At 40.2% G+C, this 19,197-nt stretch overlaps 1 non-coding gene across 1 annotated transcript; it reads left to right on the plus strand.

The window, feature by feature from the left end:
• The first annotated feature begins 17,649 nt into the window (after positions 1-17,649).
• On the plus strand, positions 17,650-17,764 carry LOC136733263 (U5 spliceosomal RNA). The gene has a single exon (XR_010810156.1). It is a non-coding gene; the product is annotated as a U5 spliceosomal RNA (small nuclear RNA).
• The last annotated feature ends 1,433 nt before the right edge of the window (positions 17,765-19,197 follow it).

Here is a 19,197-nt window from a genome sequence, read left to right on the forward strand (position 1 = left end):
TTTTAGAAAATAAGCCTTTTAATTGATTTCAATAATGATTCCCAGGTACCTCAGGAAAACAAAGTTTCAAAAAATGTGTCCAGTCAATGATTTCCCCAATGAAGAGTTTGCGTGGGCACTAAGACTGTCCACCTGCGCGGCTCATATGTCCTTATTGTGTCAACTTCCTCCTATTGAAGTCCAATCTACACCGGTACATGTTCAGAAGAACTGTTCCCGAAACTAGGTTGAACTGATCAATAGTTAATTTCTTACCTACACATTGTATTTAGGGATCTTATATCTGGGAATTTCAAAAACTCTTCATTGTGGAACTCACAGCTACCAAACGACCCTTTAATTTCCTGGAGTATCTGGTTATCTATTGAAGACTCTGTATAGGAAGTTGAAGAAAGTGTTTTGTGATAATTATATAATGTTTTATATTAATACTAGCATTAGAAGTAGTTTGTATACAGACTGAGCAGATTAGATTTAGCAGCACAAGTAAAGGGTCAACAAGGTTGATTTGTTAGAAACTCCTGTCAGAAATGAAAGATCACCCAGTGCCGAAATAGCCTACAGATGTCTGCTGAGAATTTGTTTATGACTTAATCGTTTCTCCAGATAGGCAGGAATTGTTTCTGTTAACGAGCGATTGACACTAGGTAAATGACGACCGTGGGATCGCATCTTCCTAGTGCACATCAAAGACGGACATCTGCTTTGGATCCATCACCTCTTCACGGGAGGACAGATCATAAAACGGACCCGGACCTGTATCTTCTGATTGGATGAACGGCCATAAGATGTTACGTCATTTTCCTATAAAGCTGCACTCATGTTGGTAAACATTAAGTTCTCACTGAAGGAATTATTCCTGACGTGGGGCTTCCGAGCGGCTTGATTAAAGTTCTATTTGCTTTATCTCCACGATTTCTCCACTGATTTCCGAGACGGTTCTACATCTATGTATTCATATCTTCACCATATTTTACTGTTTCCTCAGATTCCCATTTCAGAAATTAGCTCAAATTCAATTTTCAACATTTTATTTTGTATTTCTGGGTTGTAAAATAGTATTTTATTTTTATTTTCTCCTTTAAATGGTTCAATGTTAATTTAGCTCACTTCTTCAATGCTTGTCATTTTATATTTCTATAGTATCCTTCAAATTCGTACCCTTTGACTACTTCACTCATCTTAAATCCAAGGTCTAATTTATTTCAGGTATTTTATGCTGGCCCCAAACATTTTCTGAAAATAAGACTATAATATATCACTATTCTGTTTACATTCTCCTGCCTGGATTTTACATCAGGCTGTCAGGGCTGCACCAGAGTGCTGCTCCTGTGGATGTCAGCCTTTCATTTCCCTTTAATTTGACTTTATAGAATTTGTCCATAATATGATTTTTAACAAACAAATCCTTGTCCTTCTGGGTCTTAGACGACACCATTACTATTTATTTACTTTATTATTACTTTATTTTTATTATTTAGTGTATATTGTGTATTACTTTAACATTATTCTCATAATAGAATATATAATTTATTTATAATTTGTGATGCCTTATGCACTCTATATGCACTCTATATACAGTTAAATGTTTAGATCCAGCCTGGAGCTGAACCTCTGGAGCCACTGGGGAGCTGTTCAGTTGACGGGAGCTCTCTGACTCTATTTTAAATCTATATGTGTTTGTTTGTGGGATTATGTGTATTTGATTACATGTTTTCATTGTTTAAACTTGGTTTTATACAAGTCCTTGCCAATAGTAACAATGTCTTTGCTTTAATTTATGAATTTATGGTTAGACTTAAACATACTGCTATTAATCAGTCTGTGTAACAGGGCCAAGTGGGTGATTGATTGATTGGATTGTGCTGATCCTATTAGCTATATTCCAATCAATTGATCTAAAACAGCAATTAACCCGTTTTTTTTATTTTTTTGGCTTGTTGTGAATTTTGGCTTTACATTGAAGAGTTTGTATTGTGTGCTTTTATAGTTGAAATTGCTGTTGTAATTGTGGTAACTTATATTGGTGTGTTTATTGTATGGTTTATCTGATGTTTATATTGTGGTTTCTTTTCACTTACATTGGTGTTTATTGTATGGTTTATTTTAGTATTTCTTTAATGAAGGTCAATTGCGGTTTTATTATAATAATTGGTCGTATGTATTTGAGGGAGAAATTAACTTAACTGTTTAATGGATATTTACTTTTTATGGATTGTTTAGTGATACTGTGATTGTTATTCTATTTGCCTAAATTGCACATTGTGTACCCAGCGTATTAAATTGGTTATTAAAAAGACTTGGTTATATACTTCCTCTTGGCTTTTCACTCTCCCTTTAACATCACTAATTTTAGCTTCCAGGGTTATTCGACCGGACCGTCCGGTAAACCAAAGGTGGTGGCAGCTACACGCTCCTCTGTCAAATCCAGTTAGGACACGACCTTACTAGGACAGGTTTCGTTTCAGTACATATTGATGATCCTGTACTGTTATCCTAACCAACAAAGGCAGATGTAACAAATTAATGCATAACAATAATATTAGTAAATTGGGTTTGATGTATAAGGTGTTGTAGATTATGCAATAGATCTCAACGTAATTTACTGACAGACATCACTCTTTATCACTTTCACTTTTGAAGGAACTGCTTTGTATTCTGTGTATTGTTTTATTGTAGTGCTGCTTCCTTTCTTGGCCAGGTTTTACTTGCAAACGTGATTTTATTCTCAATGTAAGCTCAAAGTCAAATAGTTTAAATAAGAAAACAATGTATTGAAATGAGAACATCATGAACCTGTGTAATTGTGCTGAAGGACAAGCACTGAAAGCAGAGAGAATTTTGTGTTTGGCATTGAATAGCCTTAAAGAAAACTATGCCGTTTTTGGAAACTTTCATATTTAAGTTGAATGTAGGCAAAAACATTCCAGTCACTCTGAAGAGAGAATACAGTTTACTGTTCGAATAAGTAGCCCCTGAATTGAAGATAAAAATCAAAAGTGCTGTTCGTAATTAGTTTACACTTTTACATCAGATGTCTTGTTTTTGCGTTCCAAATTGAGGAGTTGTGGCATATAATGTAAATGAAGTTACTTCACTAGTAGTGCGATTTCTACGTTGTGTATGTGTGTTTGTATATATGAACTCATACATTTTTTAAAGATTGTATTTGGAAAACAAATTCAGGTATAGCACGTGTCCCCCTTTTGAATGGGTTCTATATATAACATTTTAAAACGAATGGTTCTGTATAGAACGCTATGTTTGGGGGTTCTTCATGTAACCCCTTTGAAGGGGTTCTACATAGAACCATAAAGGGATCCACCAGAGCGATTACTCGAGGAACCCTTTATGGTTCTGTGCAGAACAATATCTTCTAAGAGTGTGGAGTGTCGCCACACAATTTCTCTCAGAGGGCTTTTGACCAATGGCAATCCAATCCTGAATGACATCACCACTATCCTGTTGTACTTTATGCGAGAGATGTATTAAGTAGTTTATAATGAGAAGAATAACAATAATCACCTGTTTTTCATAGTTGCCTATAGGTTTTGTATCCATTGTCTCCTTCATATTAGGAAAGGAAGTTGATCCATAGCCTACTCAGAGACAACTGAGAGTTGGTCTCTGAGCAGCAGCACAAAGGGGTCGAGTCTCTCAATGTCCGTGTGTTGGAGATATTCCACCATATTGGTCCCAGCCTTTAAAACAATGTTAATGAAAGGTACTCACAGTCATTTTAAATATTACATCCTGTAGTGTTTCCTTTCAAAATATAATCTTATTATGACTTGAACTAAATAAATCCTTTGACCCACTAATACCAAATTTCAGTTAGGGGGGCCACAGGTGTGATTTGAAAATACGATCTTCCATGTCTTTCTGTTGTGTTTTGACCTGGGGATCTGTAATTGTCCAAGTGGCTACTGCACATGTACTTATTTTATATTAAATGTGTTATTTAATTAGGCTTGGTTCTGGTGAGCATGTACAAGACGTCAGCTTTTTAAATAACTGTGTGTATTGGATCATACACATTTTAGAAATACTCTCTCAAACTTCCCGCATTGGTACCTCACCAGGGAGGTAGAAAAAAGCAATAGCATTGAAAAAGTGTGATTGTAGTTCTGCTCTTCTGCAATATATTTCTACAAGATCAAGAACGGGCTCTGAAAACACTGAGGGTACAGGACGAGGACAGCGAAGCAATGAGCAACACTTGATACAGGATAAGAGCAACGGATACTTAGAATTTATAGGTGTAGGCCCCGTAGTAAAATATTCCCATCCGTTTTCATGGTACAATACTTTGATAATGACCCCCAATAGTCTTTCAAATGCCTGAATATCTGAAAAACATTTTTTTTTTCTGAATTGAAAACCCTAGCTGGCTATGCATTCGTTTGGCACCATCTAACATTTCGGAATCTGTGCATTCTTTACCCTTCCACAGGCGGTACACACTGGCAGCAAAACATAAATTGTTACCTTGGTTTATGTCTATTATTTTACTAAATAAAATACCTTTTAAGCGCCTCCGCGCACCACCACCACCTTGCATATTTCTAATCACAGTGACCGTTATTCGCAAACTCAAATGTGATAGAATTTTGTTGTGACTTTGTAGTAAATTAGCTATGCTCTCTAAGAAATCTGCAGCGTCCAGCTCCCCCACATTTCGCCTCCTCGATTAGAAAGGATTATTTAATGACCCCGAGCTCGGTCTCAGCTGTACAAAATCATTAGGACCCACATTGTGTGATATTTCATTTAGCAATCCTTGCACAGCTCCATGCACAATACGGACAGCATTCATATAAGATTGTACCAGATCCAGGTTCACAAACCTGAATTCTTCATAAAACTCCATACCCCGAAACCTATTAATTTCTCGGTCATAGCGACGAATAATCTCCAAAAACCCCCGAGGAGGGTCCCCGCCAACGCCACCCTCAGCCATTTGTTCATCATTTTCATTATTCATCTCTAACATTGCAGCATCACCACCCCCGATCTGATTATCATTGTTATTAGCTACCGATGCTAGTTCCTTAGATACATCCTGATCTATATATTCCTGAATTTCCAAGTTTACCGGATGGCCTCCCGTCTGGAGAGTGTGCAACAGTGTCTGTGACCGTGCTAATTGTGACACAGTTGTTCTAAATTTAAGCCTACGCAGCATTCTTTTCGCAGCATTAATTTTATTTCGCATTACCCCCCTAATTACACAAGCAGACTGACAGATTTTGTGCTTCTCCTTTTTCATTGTTTGTCAATTGTTGTTTTCAGAATTGGTTGTTTTTTGTAACAACCCTTCTCGATCTTGCAGAGACTGATTGATTCACAGTGTGAATTACAGATTCATCAAACTCTCATCAGAAACGGGGCAATTCCCTATTTGTTTTAACAAATTTGTCAAAACATGTATTATGGACTGAGCGGTGTTTAACGCCTCCACAAGCTGACTGCATATCTTGCTAAACACCAGGGCCCTACAATCACCAGGGGTCTGTATGTCAACACAGGGTGATTGATCACATTTCATCTCAGTATCCCCACTAGTGGTGGCTTTAACCGTGCTTTTACCCCGTTTACCTCTTTTTACAGTAGCGGAGCTCGGTCGGTTCACTTTCACACATTGCACCCCCACATCGGTGGTGTCGTGTGCCACCCGGTTTGTCTTACTCAGGGCTTTTCTGGGCGCTGTGTTTCCCCTTTGTGTGACTGGTGGCTGTCTCCCCCGCTGTAGAACGGACCTCCCTTTATCAGCACGATCGGATCTCTTCACCTGTTTTCCACTTGACAAGCCTCTCAAGCAGGGCAATGCAGGCTGTGCCGCATTTTTAGCTATAATAAAACAAACATGTCAATTACACTTTATACAGTGACTTTTCACTACATTTCGAACAAATACAAAATATAATATTATTATTATTATTATTATTATTAATAACATTGGTAAAAACGGTGAATGTTACACACCTCCATTCAAAGTTTGCTCTGTGACTTGGGGTGGGTGGGGGAGTGCTTAGTTATGTGGGTTAAACAACTGTCAAATCAAAAAACAAACATTGGTCCCATAAATGTACACAATATAATGTTTTAGAAGATGTAATTAATTTATAATATGTAACAACTTGTTCTATGGCATACCATGAAATCTGAATAAAACTGGCCATTAAACACATTGCTTTGGCCCACCTTCAGAACACGTGTCTCCTGCGGTTTGGAAGGCGCTGTTCGGGACGTAGGCGTTGGGGGTTGCGAGTTCCACTCTCCGTGGTCCCCTGCGGGGTGCTCGGCCCGACAGTCTCGGCTCTGTTATTCTGTGCTGTAATATCTCGGTTCTCTCTCACCTTAAATTATACAAACCATGAACTATGCATGATATACTAACACTTTTAAACCCAACTCTATTACTATAAAAAACATTCTTACCATCAATACATGATAACGCATTTACTAGCTCTTCCTCATCAAATGGACCCCAGTCAGATGCCATTATGAAGAGTGTGTCCCTTCATATATTATATTGGATGTGTAAAATTAACTGCTTGGAGCGGCTTATTTATGGGGGGGCAAAATGGTATTTCATAATTTTTCTAAGAATCACACAAAATTGTATTCCACATAACATACCAGGAAACCGCCAAAAATGTTGTTCTTATTACAGAATTCAGTTGGGGCGGTATGTTGGGGTGTCTATTTCACTCCGATAAAGTTGATCTCCAACAGACATCTGTATCTATGCGTGCTATGGTCATGGTCTCACGTTCAAAACAACGTGTACACACTGGGTGAGGTGACCATTTGGAGAGATAAATTGTTATCACATATTTGTTATGGACACGAGCCTAATGGGTACAAATGACTGTACCCACGTGGCACCCATACACGCACCCAACTCCGCCCACACTCCTCCTCCTCTGTAGAGCCACTGCCCCCCATTTACCCACGTGTCCCCACACACGCCCCCAACCCCACCCACACCCCGCCTCCTCTGTAGAGCCGCCGGCCACCATTTACAGTATAAAGAGCATGCTGGTAAACACAGAAAACATGTCACCCGTTCGGGACAGAACAGGTCTGCGGTAACTGGTGGAAACCCCCATAGCGCACTATGGCTACACCAGCTAAGAAGACACCCCCTAGCGACCACGCTGCTGATGAAGATGCGGGGGCACCTAACACAAAATTAAGATGGTCGGAAGACAGGGACCCAAAAGAGGTAACACTTTATTTTACTTTAAAAACGTGTTTAGAATATTATTATTAATTTTAAACGTATGCCGGTGTTTACATGCTGTTAGGCCGTATGTGTGTATATATAAATTTCAATGCAAAGTGAATTTAAATGCATGTTTTCTTCTTTGTATGTTTATCAAAAGAATAGTGTCAGCGCTCCTCCTCCGAGCCCCAGGGATGCTCTCCCAATGTCTGATGAAGACGAAGGTGTCAACACTGGTGATGAGTCTGAAGATGATGACAAGGACCATGAACATGGCAGGGAGGATAAAACCTCAGACACTGATGATGGAGTTGGACCATCAATGGAAAGAGAGGTAAATATAGAGGTCCTACAACTGTGTATAGTTGTGTACTTCTTTACTGACCGACACACATTACAGTTTTAAGTGTTATTTTCTTTTCTCTTCATTAGAATAGTGGAGTACCAGACACCAGTGATATGGATTCCTCTGTCAACTCTTTAAGACCCCGAACAAGATTGAACATTGCATGCTTCTGTTCTTGCCTTGCTAGAACCCACAAGAGTTTTGATTCAGACAGGGAAGTTCCGAGATATAATTGTAAAAACTATGATGATCATGTAACACTAGTGATGACACACACCATAAAGGGCATTATTGCGCTAGTGTTACAACATTGTATTGGCCGTGAATTAGTTGATAAGTGTGAGGCCTGTCTGATAGGTGACCCCAGCCAAGCACAGCATCTCTGTCTAACTTTAGATCACGAGCAAGGGAGTGTCTGGAGTAGTGTCGCTCTTATATGTAACAAAATAAGTGTCACCCACTTTCTAAATGTTGTGTTATGTGTTGCACGTGCCCTATGTGGGCTATGCATCACCAGACAGACTGAGAAAGAAGTGAAATCTCTTTTGCATAGCTTAGAAACATGCACTCTACCTTCGAGATGGTTAAGTGACTTGTTGGAAAGTGTAGATGAGTAAGTGATACAATTAATTGAGAAGGTTATAAATAACAAGCCTTATAAGATGTTTTACAAATTTGTTTTGCAATAAGACATTATATATATTTTTTCCAGAGAAAGAAAACTCCTGCTGCCGTGGGTTTATGTATACGTATGTTTGAGGAATCTCTGCTTGAAGATGCCATCCTCACTCTAATAGCTCACAAGTTTGGTGATTTGTATGACACTGGTAATCCTAATGTGACATTGCTGGTTGAGGATATTGTGAAAACAGTGGATGCCCTCCCCAACATGCTCAAGAGAATGCTGTATAAAGATCCACGTCCTGGTGTACCTGCTTTTACAGCTGTTCAAAAAGTTCTCCAGAGTTCTTTTGGAAACACCATCCCTATCATGACCAAGTCCAATATATATGTGTGTATTTAAAACTTGTATTTTCTAATTTACTAAAACAGTATCATAAGACAATATAACCTTAAAAACACAGTTTATGCTATAAAACATTACACCTCCACACAAGCAGGGTGAGGTACACTCGGACCCTCACCATGATGGATGTCACCCTAGCAAAATGGCTACCATCTTACCAAATGACCTATGACCTTACAAATGGTAACAAAATGGCTCCCATCTTACCAGATGACCTATGACCTTACAAATGGCTGACATCCAATATGGCCGATATCATCCAAGATGGCTGACAAGGGAGGGTAAAAGGGTAACCCTGGGGGTGATGGGAAGGAGAGAGAAGTTCCGGTTCAAAGGTGGGGGTAACCGGAAGGTGAGGTGGGCCTTCCGGTCTATGGTACGTAGGGAGGGCGGGACTTCCGGCTGTCAAAATTGTAAGTGATGCTGCCATCATACCGTTTGACATTGTCTCCAAGGTTCTCATCGTGAATAAAAAAACAAAATTCAAACTACCTTCTGGCCTGACCTTCTAGCTTGACCTAATCTTTCTTAAGTATACAAGAGAGAAAAACAGGTGTGAGAAAAGAATTTCTAACTTTCCTTCCATACATACATACATACATACATACATACATACATACGGAAAATAAATAATAGAATTTTGAATCACAATAAGATGTTATCAAGTACAGAAAAAGAAAATGTAATAAAATGTGATCTTAAATACATACAAATAAAGAAAATTGGTTTACTATTTCCAGATTCCTTTTTTGAAATACATTGACATGCATTACAAATGAGTATTTACATTATATTTACAGCCGGTGCTCGTGTGTCACTGTGTCCCTCAGGCTGTGGTAGGCGCTGACATATTGGGCAGCCAGGGTGGCTGTGTGTCCCTCCCCCAGGAGGACTGACCGTTTTTCTTTTTTCTAAGTTTTGTCACAGGTTGGGTGGGCATCCATTATGTTGTTACAGAATGTGTCCCTTATTTTGGGCTAAAGCTTTCCGTGGAGGGGAACGTGGATCAGTTTGTACCATTTTTGGGAAGATCTGCCTTGTTGGGGCGGAGCTGTGATCCAGGTGAACAGCAGATCGGGCATAGGTGGGCATGTGGGCAGAGGAGTAGGAAGGCCGGTCAAGCAAATAAGCTTGCTAAGGTACGCAGCAGCAGCAAGCAGCCCCCCCATCCAGCCAGCCAGCCAGTCTGGCTAGCAGTGACTGAGTGGTTGACAGACGGCAAGCAACGGAATGTACGTGCTCTGTGATGTCATAGCAGTCAGCTGAGAGAGGCTCGTGATGTCATCGCTGAGCTGGCTGGCTGTCTGTCTGTCTCTCTCTCTCTCTCTCTCTCTCTCTCTCTCTTCCTCTCAATTCAATTCATTTGTATTGTCAAAGCAATTGGACATACATACATACATCCATACATGCTAGAAAGTCATTACTATGTTATCTTAAAGGCTAACTAAGCAGAACATATATCATTATAGAACAGAGTTCATAGGTCAACACATGGTTTTAGGGAACAGGCTCGTAGGTCATAACGTTTGACATTGTCTCCAAGGTTCTCATCGTAAATAACAAACAGAAATCAAACTATCTTCTGGGCTGACCTTCTAGTTTGACCGTATCTTTCTTAAGTATACAAGAGAGAAAAACAGGTGTAAGAAAATAATTTCTAATTTTCCTTCTACACATATATACATACATACATACATATGTAGCGTTATGTTGGGTGTATTTGGATAAGAGCATTTGGGCTCTGAGCTGAAGCACGGATCTAAAGAAGACCTCTCCCCCCCCCAAAGTTATCAGATTTCCTTAGCTCATCAGCTTGGAACTGGTTTGCATCAAAGTGACAGTTTTGGGGAGGATGGCACCGAGAAGAGGCCAAATAGTTTGGAATTCTGCTATGAGATGTCTGGAGAAAGGGGCCTGTAGGTGATAAAAACTCTTTGAAGTGGACGAGAGCCGAAATCCCGACATAGAGCTACGAACCCGGGCCAACCGGCATTTCCAAAAGATGGCATGGATTGACATCAGTCATAAATCAAGCCCCCCTCCAATAGGACACTGGGGGCTGAAACCGAAATCCAATCTCAAGAACTCAGGGACCAATCACCTACTGATCTGACAGACTTTAAGGAACAGCGGACAGTCTTTCTCTCTCTCTTTCTCTCACCTGAACCAGAAACTCGCTGCCACAGCTCAACCTGTAGCTCTGTTGCCAGAACCGGAATCAGAAACCAACCAAGTCTTTGCCGGCAACAGAAGAGTTAAACTGGGAGAAGGAGATTGAGCCGTACGAAGAATTCTTTTAAAGGACTTTATTAAATAAATAACTTTACAGACCCACCTGATCAGTGGAGTTTTACAGCTGGACAATTGACTAAGTCGACTGAATACGAAAGTGTCAGTCACTTAAATAGCTATTTGAGTCTTAAGAAACTTGACCCTTGGAATAAACAGGGCCCTGCTTTCCTCAAAGACTTCGTCTTCAAGTAACTACGGTGGAACCCTGCTTACAAAGAAGATTTTGTGCACAACCTTGGAGCATTCAAACCAGTGAAAAATCTGTTTGGAAAAGACTCTACATTCGCGAAACCCCAACTTCCAGGTGCATCGACTGAGTGGAAGTTCTTGGACAAAGCCGAACCGGACTGCCTTTGTTCCAAACCACACGGACCTCGTGCCGTGTGCTGTTATCTGAGCCCGAAGCCAGAGAGGCCTCTCTGCGACGAAGTTCACATAAGTTTAACAGTTTGGAGTTTGTGATTCATGACATTTGAGAAATCAATTAGAAATGTTAATCTGTGATTCATAACTCTAGAATGTGTAATATCATTTAGTTTTCTTAAATATAAATGTGTGTTGCATTAAACTGTTTTGTTGATAATTTTAGAAATAAAATCTGTCAACCCCGAGAAATATCTTCTCATTCCTGTTTAACTGTTTAGTCTGAAATTGACACAAGTTAATAGACATTAGATTATTGGTGGCCCTGCCTATCCTTAATCATTGAATAATAATCAGTTAAGGGAAATTGTGGTAACAAATAGGATCTTTCTCGGCACCTAAACGTAAATGAGACTGATATATATATAACGAGAAGTTACCCGACATAAATACTAACCTGCGTAGTTATTTAATGTCTGACTAATAATACTAACGAGAGACTCACCTTCGTCTTACTAACCGGTATTGTAGTCAATGTGTTTATAACCTTTTTTGTTTAACGATTTGTTAAACGGAATGTACGTGCTCTGTGCTGTCATAGCAGTAAGCTGAGAGAGGCTCGTCATGTCATCGCTGAGCTGGCTGGCTGGCTGGCTGGCTCTCTGTGTGTGTGTGTGTGTGTGTGTATGTGTGTCTCTCTGTCTGTCTGTCTGTCTCTCTCTCTCTCTCTCTCCCTCTCAATTCAATTCATTTGTATTGTCAAAGCAATTGGACATGCATACATACATACATACATATATATGGAAAATAAACAATATGTGTACATCTCTTTCGGCATTAGTGGTGCCCTCACAGATGTGCAAGTTACATGACAGACAGACAGACAGACACACACACACTTTCACACACAGACAGACAGACAGACAGACAGACACACGCATATTATGGGTCTTTGTTGGGTAGTGAAATGGGTAGCATCAGTCGCAGTGTGGGTAATGTCAGGGAGCCAATCATAGTCCCCGTTATTTGCATATTGTGGCGCAAAGCATTCTGGGAAAAGCAACTAAACACGTTTAGTCATGTATTTGTCCATAGTTTACACATGAGACGAACGAGACAGTATGACGTATTGAGCACCTAGGATTCCTCATGTGTATGTGAGGGGCAGAGGAACCGGATCCCAAGTGTGCGTCCCAGGTGCTATAGGTTTCAAAGCATGCAGGGGAATAGGCACCCCACCCTGACACGTATATAAGATTGGATAGGGAGATATAAATAGCAATGGGGAGACTCTTGTACTTGGTGTGGCTCTATCCATATAGTGGGGCCAGCAGCCACTTAGCAGGTGCAGCAATAGAAGCTCAGCCTGGGGAGACTGGATTTAGCATTTCCTCTCCATTTTGATAACTATCCATAATCATTTCTGCAAAATACTTCTATGATACCTATGTATGTTTTTTACTTGTACTATATTATACTATCAAGTATCAGTGTACACATACAATGTGACCTGTTACATTAATACAGAGGCCACGGAAGGCCAGATCACTAATAGCCACTGTCCCCTGATATTACACTTTTTCACAATCACTTTGGCACTCATTTCAGAACCTTGATGTCATTTTTCAAAACTCTAGACACTAAACTCACACCCGATGATCAAAATGCACATTTTTCAAAACTCTAACACTTTTTTACAATTGCTTGGATACAATACACATCAACCTCAGATCATTTGTTCATTGAACTAAAATGACACAACTTAACATCAAAGTATTACCATTTCAAAATGCAATTCACAATGCATTACTCTTAATGCATAATTTTATGGAAACTGACAAACAATATTCCATGTTTCGATCATGAAAGTTTCAGGATAATGAGATCCATTGACATCAATAAACGAGGAGCATGAACCAGTTGGACTACATTATCTATGGATGTAATATTTCATCATCATTCATCATCATGTAGCACTTTTCCACACCATGTTTTCAGTGTGGAAGGAAAGTTAGAAATTCTTTCTCTAATACCTATTTTTCTCTCTTGTATACTTAAGAAAGATAAGGTCAAGCTAGAAGGTCAGGCCAGAAGGTAGTTTGATTTCTGTTTGTTATTTACGATGAGAATCTTGGAGACAATGTCAAACAGTATGATTGAAGTGCCTGCTCCCTAATCCATGTGTTGATCTATGAACTCTGTCCTATAATGATATAAATTCTGCTTAGCTAACTTTTAAGATAACATAGTAATGACTTTCTGATTATAACCAGCTCTTTGATTTTTGTGTATAAAAGCTCTGACTGTTAAAATGAAGGCAGAGCGACTTTGGGATTTACTTGAGTCACTGTTCCTCTCCACGCTGCGTGTATTAAAGGCATTGCAACTAACGCTCCAACCTGGTTGAAGATGATTGTTCTTCCACATCAGATTTGACATTACTGTATGTATGCAGGCCCTTGTAATTGCTTTTCCAATACTGCCAACTGGTTATTGATGATTGATTTCACATTGTGGTACGAGTATCGAGTGAAATGAGTGCTATCCACCCCAGCAACACAGTGATAACATGGAGCCGGCAAGTCATCCAGGTCACAATAGAGGTCAAGCAGTGGGAGGAGGAAGACGTGGTGGTCAAAGGAATGGAAGGGGACATGCACCTCTTCTGAGAGGTGGTCGTGGGCCTCGTCATAGAGGAGGGCTTAGGCCTCACCAGAGAGGCAGCCATGGGCCTCATTTGAGAGGTGTTGGGGGAACGTGGTAGAGGACAAGGCCACGGACCAGACAGCGGCAGCAACAGCAAATAGTGTCCAGTGAAATCCGAGAAATAGTTGTAGAGCATGTTGTAAATCATGGCATGACCATGACTGAGGCAGCTACAATGATTCAATCAAACCTCAGAATCAACTCAGGATCAACTGTGGCCTCAATCATCAGAAATTTCCGTACTGAGAAGCGGCAAGTCTTCAGCATGCACTAAACATTAGGCTACTCTCAATTGTCAAATGACTGTATACTGCATACCAATGTGTAGCACAGAGTATAGTGTGCCTTTTGAAAGAAATGCAGACAGAGTGAAGCAGCTGATGACTGAGTATGTTCAGGTATGTTCAGTTTCAAAATGCCTCTTGTGAAAAATGGTTGTGAGAACCTGAACCTGAACACAGGGCTGATGGAAATTCAGAAGTACAGTAATCAATCCTTTGTTTTACACTAAGCCAGGTGAGGAACACTGCAGTTGACATTTTACTGTAGTTTTGTTCTCTTTTGTAGCTAATTATTGTTGCATGGCTTCAAAGAAACCTATGGTGTGATTTGATTGTATTGCATCAATACATTTCAGATTTTGTTCAATGATTCCACTGTGTCTGTAGTATTCTCTCTACTAGTCCTTTTACAGTGATGTATTTATGTGTAGTACCATAATGAAACATGTATCACATATTTTGTACTACAATATTTAATGATTGTACGAACAACTACACAGTGAAACTATCGGTATCTTCTGTGTTACTATGTTACTATGGTATTTCATGATAAATGAGTTATTTGAACCAACAAGTCTGCAAGTGCAAGGTTTCTTTAAAGATATGAATGCACAATACAATGTTTTGAACATTGGACAGCCTGTGTTACAAGTGATGACCGTTTTGAGTTTTGTGTCTAGTTTTGAAAAATGACATCAAGGTTCTGAAATGAATGACAAAGTGATTGTAAAAAAACTGTATATTCATCCTATTTAATGTGCTCTTTTAAAATGTACTTTTCTTTTTTATGTTGCCATTTCTGTTCTACCAATGTTTCAGTTGTTAGCCAAAGATTGACAGAGTACATCTCATACACACAGGCCAGACAGCAAGGATTTCTTTTTGAAATTCAATTACAAATGCTGCATGAATTCATCAATACGATTAGAGCTCCTGAAAACTCACTCTACAGCATCTCATTAGCAGTGAAAAGAAACCAAGAAAGTTGGGACAGTCGACTGTTTACCACTATGTAACATCACCTTTTCTTTTAATAACACTTATTAAGCACTTGGGCACTGAAGACACCACTTGGTTAAGTTTAGCAAGCGGGATTTTCCCCCATTCATCCATTATGCATTTCCTCAGCTGCGCAACTGCACAGGGCCTTCGTTGTCTTAATTTGCACTTCATAGTGCGCCACACATTCTCAATTCGGAGACAGGTCAGGACTGCAGGCAGGCCATGCTAGCACCCGCACTCTCTGCCTACGCAACCATGCGCTTGAAATCTGAGCAGAATGTGGTTTGGCGTTATCCTGCTGAAAAATGCAGGGACGTCCCTGGAAAAGATGATGTCTGGATGGCAGCATATGTTGCTCCAAAATGTGTACATCTCTTTCTGCAAAAATGGTGCCCTCACAGATGTGCGAGTTACATGACAGACAGACACTCATACACACTGTCACACCCACACACACACACACACTTTCACAGACAGACACACGCACACACACACACACACACACACACACACACACACACTTTCACAGACAGACACACGCACACACACACACACACACACACACACACACTTTCACACAGAGACAGACACACACACACTTACATACATAAATACATACATACATACAGTGAGGGAAAAAAGTATTTGATCCCCTGCTGATTTTGTACGTTTGCCCACTGACAAAGAAATGATCAGTCTTTAATTTTAAAGGTAGGTGTATTTTAGCAGTGAGAGACAGAATAACAACAAGAAAATCCAGAAAAACGCATTTCAAAAAAGTTATAAATTGATTTGCATGTTAATGAGGGAAATAAGTATTTGATCCCCTATCAATCAGCAAGATTTCTGGCTCCCAGGTGTCTTTCATACAGGTAACGAGCTGAGATTAGGAGCACTCTCTTAAAGGGAGTGCTCCTAATCTCAGCTCGTTACCTGTATAAAAGACACCTGTCCACAGAAGCAATCAATCAATCAGATTCCAAACTCTCCACCATGGCCAAGACCAAAGAGCTGTCCAAGGATGTCAGGGACAAGATTGTAGACCTACACAAGGCTGGAATGGGCTACAAGACCATCACCAAGCAGCTTGGTGAGAAGGTGACAACAGTTGGTGCGATTATTCGCAAATGGAAGAAACACAAAATAACTGTCAGTCTCCCTCAGTCTGGGGCTCCATGCAAGATCTCACCTCGTGGAGTTTCAATGATCATGAGAACGGTGAGGAATCAGCCCAGAACTACATGGGAGGATCTTGTTAATGATCTCAAGGTAGCTGGGACCATAGTCACCAAGAAAACAATTGGTAACACACTACGCCATGAAGGACTGAAATCCTGCAGCGCCCCCGCAAGGTCCCCCTGCTCAAGAAAGCACATGTACAGGCCCGTCTGAAGTTTGCCAATGAACATCTGAATGATTCAGAGGAGAACTGGGTGAAAGTGGTCTCAGATGAGACCAAAATCAAGCTCTTTGCCATCAACTCAACTCGCCGTGTTTGGAGGAGGAGGAATGACCCCAAGAACACCATTCCCACCATCAAACATGGAGGTGGAAACATTATGCTTTGGGGCTGTTTTTCTGCTAAGGGGACAGGACAACTGCACCGCATCAAAGGGACGATGGACGGGGCCATGTACCGTCAAATCATGGGTGAGAACCTCCTTCCCTAAGCCAGGGCATTGAAAATGGGTCAAATACTTATTTCCCTCATTAACATGCAAATCAATGTATAACTTTTTTGAAATGCATTTTTCTGGATTTTTTGGCTGTTATTCTGTCTCTCACTGTTAAAATACACCTACCATTAAAATTATAGACTGATCATTTCTTTGTCAGTGGGCAAACGTACAAAATCAGCAGGGGATCAAATACTTTTTTCCCCCACTGTACATACATATATATGGAAAAGAAACATTACAAGTATAAATCACAATAAGATGTAATAAAGTACAGATAAACAAAATGTAATAAAATGTGATCTTTTTGAAAATGCAGGGACGTCACTGGAAAAGATGATGTCTGGATGGCAGCATATGTTGCTCCAAAATGTGTACATCTCTTCTGCAAAAATGGTGCCCTCACAGATGTGCGAGTTACATGACAGACAGACAGACAGACAGACACTCACACCCACACACACACACTTTCACAGACAGACATACACACACACACACACACTCACTTTCACACAGAGACAGGCACACACACGTACAGACACACACACTCACTTTCACACAGAGACAGACACACACACACACACACATACATACATACATACATATGGAAAAGAAACAATACATTTATAAATCACAATAAGATGTAATAAAGTACAGAAAAACTAAATGTAAGAAAATGTGATCTTTAATACACACAAATATGTATGGCTGGTCGGATGCGTCTTGGACTCGGGTTCCTCTTCATTACGTATAACGCTTTTGCCTTTTGCTAAAGCTTTCCGTGGAGGGGATCGTGGGTGAGTTTGTACCATTTTTGGGAGGATCTGCCTTGTTGGGGCGGAGCTGTGATCCAGGTGAACAGCAGATCGGGCATAGGTGGGCATGTGGGCAGAGGAGTAGGAAGGCCGGTCAAGCAAATAAGCTTGCTAAGGTACGCAGCAGCAGCAAGCAGCCCCCCCATCCAGCCAGCCAGCCAGTCTGGCTGGCAGTGACTGAGTGGTTGACAGACGGCAAGCAACGGAATGTACGTGCTCTGTGATGTCATAGCAGTCAGCTGAGAGAGGCTCGTGATGTCATCGCTGAGCTGGCTGGCTGGCTGGCTCTGTGTGTGTGTGTGTGTGTGTGTGTCTATGTCTGTCTGTTTTTCTGTTTGTCAGTCTGTCTGTCTGTCTCTCTCTCTCTCTCTCTCCCTCTCAATTCTATTCATTTGTATTGTCAAAGCAATTGGACATACATACATACATACATACATATATATATATATATATGTATGTAGCGTAAGGTACACTTTTAAATTTCAATTAAAGAAGAGAATTCATAGTATCACCTTATCACGAATCCTGGAGTCTTGTAGAACTCAATTTCTGTAATAATTGGACGCAGACACCAATTCCAAAGATATAAATTGTCAAATTTATTTAAAAACAAAGACTAAATGTAGCACTACACTAATTATACAAAAGGGAAAAACTAATTAAAATTCAACTCTAGATCAACAAATCAAAGACAAATCACTTCCGTGACCAAATCAAAGACCATGGGATCCCATAGGATAACACACAAATCGTTAAACAAAAAAGGTTATAAACACATTGACTACAATACCGGTTAGTAATTCTAGGAATCACTAAGAAACAGTTGAAAGTGCTAAATTGCAGTTTCAGAAGATGAAAAAAAACAGTAACTGGTGGGATATGTAGTACTTTATACTCGAGTGGTCTATGCGATTACACCCTGTTGGTGTTATTAAGAACGCCAAGTACCAGAATGCAGAGCGGGACTGTTTTTTGTGCCGTGACTTGTCGGGGGAAAAAGGCGCAGAAAAAACGGACGAGAAGGTGAAGGTAGTATGGCGGTGATGCACGCGTTGGTGAAGTGGGAAAGCGGGGTCGACAAAGACTCTTACAGCGTGATTCCCACTGCTTGCTTTCGCAATTTTGATTTATTCAGCATTGCTGATGATGACGAAGAGACGACTCGAAACTTCAGAGCAGAGTGGAGAGACACGAACAAACCTCCAAAAGGTGGATGGCCTGTCCATGAAGCGCAGATCATTATGACTGGTAACAATGTTTATTTAAAAAAAAAAAACATTAAAGTCTTTACATGCTATTTGATATATACAATCACAGTATATTTGAAATGAATGTTTAAGTTATTAATGTGTTGTACTTCTAACATACTCTTATAACATGGTAGGTGGTGGTGAGGGCGCTAAAACTCGTCATACTTGACTGGCATTTGTAAGAACGATTTATTGTGTGTTGTGCTTT

This window comes from Amia ocellicauda, unplaced genomic scaffold, assembly GCF_036373705.1.
Source record: "Amia ocellicauda isolate fAmiCal2 unplaced genomic scaffold, fAmiCal2.hap1 HAP1_SCAFFOLD_36, whole genome shotgun sequence".
Lineage (NCBI taxonomy): Eukaryota > Metazoa > Chordata > Actinopteri > Amiiformes > Amiidae > Amia > Amia ocellicauda.